At 55.4% G+C, this 4404-nt stretch overlaps 1 protein-coding gene across 7 annotated transcripts in view; it reads right to left on the bottom strand.

Annotated features, from left to right (window-relative positions):
- The window catches only part of BCOR (BCL6 corepressor), an 83655-nt gene that overhangs the window by 40673 nt on the left and 38578 nt on the right, over positions 1-4404 (bottom strand). Inside the window, exon 1 of one of the 7 annotated variants that reach the window (XM_025051318.1) lies at positions 3969-4081. The exons of the other annotated variants lie outside the window; for them this stretch is intronic. The gene's annotated coding sequence lies outside the window, so the exon portion shown is untranslated. Of the gene's footprint in view, positions 1-3968; positions 4082-4404 lie in introns of those variants that run through there. 7 annotated transcript variants of the gene reach the window in all.

Below are 4404 nucleotides of genomic sequence, written 5' to 3'. Positions count from 1 at the left end.
CCGGCCGTTGCCACCCAGGCCCCAGAAGCGCAGCCGGCTTTGCACACAGAAGGAATTCTGCCGGCCATACACACCTGCAAAGCAGCCACGGCAGCCAGGGCCGGCCTCGGCCTCCCTTCCCAGAACCGTGTGAGGCCCTGCCACGCCTGAACCATGTGAACTGGAGCCTGAGGCCTCCAAGCTAGACGGTTCCTCCCCCCACACTTCCACCCCCGCACCGCTCTCCATTCCCTCTGTGGCCCTCAGGGCACGGGTGTGACCCTGGGGCCTAACAAAGGGCCATCTGAGCTCCTTACTGCCTTTAGCTGGCGGAGAAGGAGTGGGGACGCTGAGTCCCCCACCCGGCGGGCCAGGCTGGGTCAGACAGGCCAGCGCCCTCGAGGAAACCATCAAGGTGGTATTGATTGCCAGGGCTGCGGGGCGCTCCTGACTACCGTCCAGGCTGTCGAGAGGTTCGGGCGGCACTGCGGCCTATGAGCTTCCCGCCCAGCCGCTGGCCCAGCCCTGCCCCGTCCGACCCCGAGCGGGCTCCACCCGAGTGCGGTCTTCCCAATAAAAGCTGGAATTCCCGGCTGGGCTCAGACAAAGAGGGACCGCGGCAAATCGACGCCGCGGGCAAATCAAACCCTAGCCTAGTTTACGTGAGCGTCTGGGGTCACAGAGGCGCCTGCTAATCTACCCTATGCAGGCTGTCCCCGCATGGTCTCCTCCAAAAGAAAATGAAAGCATACCTCCCCTTTATTCCTCCCAGAGGCCGAACTTCACACTTATTTCAGTTGTCTTTATCAGTCCACTAGGCCCTGGTGCCACCTTAGCAAACAGTTGAGCAGTGCAACATCCATCCATCCCTCCTGACCCAAAGTGGAAAGCTACTTTTCTTTTTCCTCTACCCTCCATCCACTCAAGGTCAAGAACTCAAAATCCTACTTGCACAACACATAGCCTCTCTCTGCTCTAGGTGGGAAAAAACTATAACCAGAAGTAATCTTAGTATTTGAGGGCCATCCACCCTTAGCTAGGCCGCTTGGTCTTCAGTTCCCTTCTAGCCAAAGAAGCATTATTTCCTTGTGAATGAGGGTGTGAAAGTGGTGGTGTGGCCCACACTTCCCTGCCCAAGTCTTCCTCAGCTACTGAGTTTTTGTCATTCAGCCTGTGTATCTAAGCATGGATATATGCATATGAATGCTTTTCGTGTTTCCAAGTGACCCTCTTCACACCTTTAAATGGGCTTTTGTCTCTGGAACACAGTTACAGAAATTCTGCCCTAGTTTCCAGCTCAACAAAGTCTGGGATTTTTCTCTTAGAATATCACTGTAGGTCTCCTCTGTATTTGCAAATCCATGTTTACATTTCTCTTGGCCAGTTCTCTATCTCTTGTTATCTCTTGTTCCTTGTGGGCATCGGAGCCCAAGTGTCTTGATTTGTCTCAGCACATGTCATCCAGGCGCACATCTTAATCTGAGCATTCCTGTCTAACACGTACACCTCCCTACTACTTATGTTCTTGCATTGCCTATAATGTGACTCATTTTCAAGCCAGACCAATAAGAGTTTGTAGTTTAAATGTAACTAGAAGATCTAGACCACAAACCCTAAAAGAGAGAGGAGGGGAAAGGAGACAGGAGTGCTACTAATGATTTATTTATACACCCACCAATTTCACCCTCTGGAAAGAACTAGACCAATGCCTGCAGTTATAAGGAATTTTTAAACCAATTCAATACTGACCCCACGTATGTGAATACAAATTATTGATCTTGTACACATCACCGGCCAACTCATGTTTGGAGGGAGTCTCTCAACACATATCTGATTCTAACTCTTCACAAGTTCATGGTTAAAAGTGCATCTATACAAACTCAAGGACCTCTTTGCTCTCTCCAATGCATACCTGTATACAGTGGCCTAGCATTTCAGGCTGGGTTTTTCAGTCTGCAGCAATCTCCATCAGAGGCCTCACAAGACTACAGCTCTCAGCAGATCTCCCCTTACTAGATCTCTCTGGGAACACTGAGGTCTACATATGCATCTTCCAAACTCAATTCCTTTAAGTGAGGATGCCCATTGTGTTCTCACCTCCCCCACTGAGAGGTATCGGGTCAAACTGGGTCAAACTAAAGCATCTAGCAGCTGCGTTGGGTTTGTTGTGGGTTTGTCGAAGAACGGAGCCCAATACACCAGGATGTGAGCATGCAGAGAAAGGAAAATCCTAGGCCCAGACTTCCGCCTCCCTCCCTGGGGGCGGGCTACTGTGCCTCCAAGAATTTCTGCTAGGCTCTTTGACCACCCCACATAACACTCCCCACCGCCTTTAAAGAGTTAAGCGAAACCCTCGCAGCCTTCTCTCCACCCTGCTCGCTGGGCCCGCAGGCTGGCTCGCTCACTCGCTGCTCACGGGAGTCTGCCGCCGCCTCCGCCGCCCGCCCCCCCCCCTTTTCCCGTCCTTCAGCCGGGGAGGGAGCCTGCATGCCTGTCTAGACCGATCTATCACAGGCACACCAACAACACCCGCGAGAGCACGGAGACCCTGCCCAGGTCCCCCTGCCCGCACAGTTCCCGGCGGACAAAACCTGGGAAGCGTGACCGCGCCTGCAGGGTGGATGGGGGAGTTAAAGGGCGTGGGGCGCAGCGAGCGCATCGCAGGTCCTCCCTGGCCCTAGCCCCCCAAGCTCCCTCCAGCTTTGCTGCCGGGGCACAGTCACAGCTCTGCGCGCTGGGCAGTCCTATTTTTATCTTGTCTAATCCTAAACTGGGCGGGGAGCACAGGCGTCGTGCTTAGAGAACAAGAGATAGGCGAGGGAGGCGGGGTGGAGCAGCCAGGCAGCAACGCGAGCGGGAGCGAGTTAAAGACACAGTCGAGGCGACCGAGAGCAGGAAGAAAGAGCGGGCTGCGCGGGCCTCGCCGCGCCGCACGCAACGCGCCACCCGGAGAAGTTACACTAGCCTCCCTGCTGCCCCTCACTGCCCCGCCCTCCCCACTTCCCAGCGGCGCTCTCCGCAGCCGGAGCCGCGGGGCCCCGGCCTGTGTGGGAGGCAGAGGCCCGGCCAGCCCTGCAAAGAGCTGGAGAGAATCGCTAATGAGCTGTGCGGCCCATTGATCCGGAGAACACTTCCTAATTAACTCTCAGTCACCTACTGGTGACAGCGCCTCAAAGGACAGCGCTAGGGCCTTCCGAGCCCCAGCCCCGATCTGCCCGCCGAGCGCCTGGCGCCCGAACCCCGCGCGCTCCCCTAACTACCTCAGGCAATCCCGGTGAGCGGTGGCGTATACCGCACACGGAAGGCCAGCCTCGAATTAAACCTGGACGGCATATTAAGCATCGCCACCTCCCCCCTTCCTCCACGCGGTGAAATCATGCCCAAAATAAACACGAGAACCAACACTGTAAAACCCAGACCAGATAAATCGGGAGTGGAGTGGGAAGGGTTGAGAAGCAAACATATTCTCAAAGTGTCCACGTACAGGAGTCTCCAAGGCCGACAATTAAATGCCTTCCACACAAGCAATTCTGTTGGCAAAACCGAATCCAGCACCTCGTAAGGATTGATTTCGGCTCGCCGTGTCCGTTTCCAGTACCACGGTAAGTGTCAGATGGCTAGAAATACCCAAGTCACTCTTCGTTCACCACCCACCACCTTCTGGGGTGGGCCATTTCCTCCATATTTTCACTCCCAGGCCATTTTAAGGGTCTTTCTCCAAACCTGAGAACCTAAAACGACTAGCCTTCTCTCAAGGAAAAAAAAAAAAGGAAAAGAAGAAAAAAGAAAAGAGAAAAACCCACCTAAAACCTTGAGCTATCTAGTCTAGACACAGGGAGGCTATGCGAATACCTATTCGAAGCGCGCTGGCTTCTTTTTAAGGTTTGTTTTTAAATACACGTAACCCTCCCCCTTCCTTCGCTCTTCCATTCCCCCAACCCCCACCCTTCAGACGCCAGAGGCGCGCGCCCTCGCGCGCGGGCACTCACAGCCTCTAACTGGAGATCTCGGACTTTCTGGAAAAGATTCATTAACAGCAAATTAAACCTGGCTCGGCTTCGGCCTACACGCGGTCAGACTCCGCCGTCTCGGGGACCCGGGGACGTTCGCACCCGAAAGCGCTCTTCCATTCCCCCAACCCCCACCCTTCAGACGCCAGAGGCGCGCGCCCTCGCGCGCGGGCACTCACAGCCTCTAACTGGAGATCTCGGACTTTCTGGAAAAGATTCATTAACAGCAAATTAAACCTGGCTCGGCTTCGGCCTACACGCGGTCAGACTCCGCCGTCTCGGGGACCCGGGGACGTTCGCACCCGAAAGCGCCAGCAGCGGGAAGCCTGCTAGGACCACGCGTGCCTCGAGCCGCCTGGCTCCGCGCACGGCGCCCCAGGGCTTGCTTGGTAAACAGCAGGCGCATCGCCGCCGC

The sequence above is a fragment of the Pteropus alecto genome, unplaced genomic scaffold (assembly GCF_000325575.1).
Source record: "Pteropus alecto unplaced genomic scaffold, ASM32557v1 scaffold28, whole genome shotgun sequence".
In the NCBI taxonomy this organism is placed as follows: domain Eukaryota; kingdom Metazoa; phylum Chordata; class Mammalia; order Chiroptera; family Pteropodidae; genus Pteropus; species Pteropus alecto.
The sequence above is the reverse complement of the archived record's forward strand: the minus strand, read 5'-3'. Positions and strand labels throughout refer to the sequence as shown.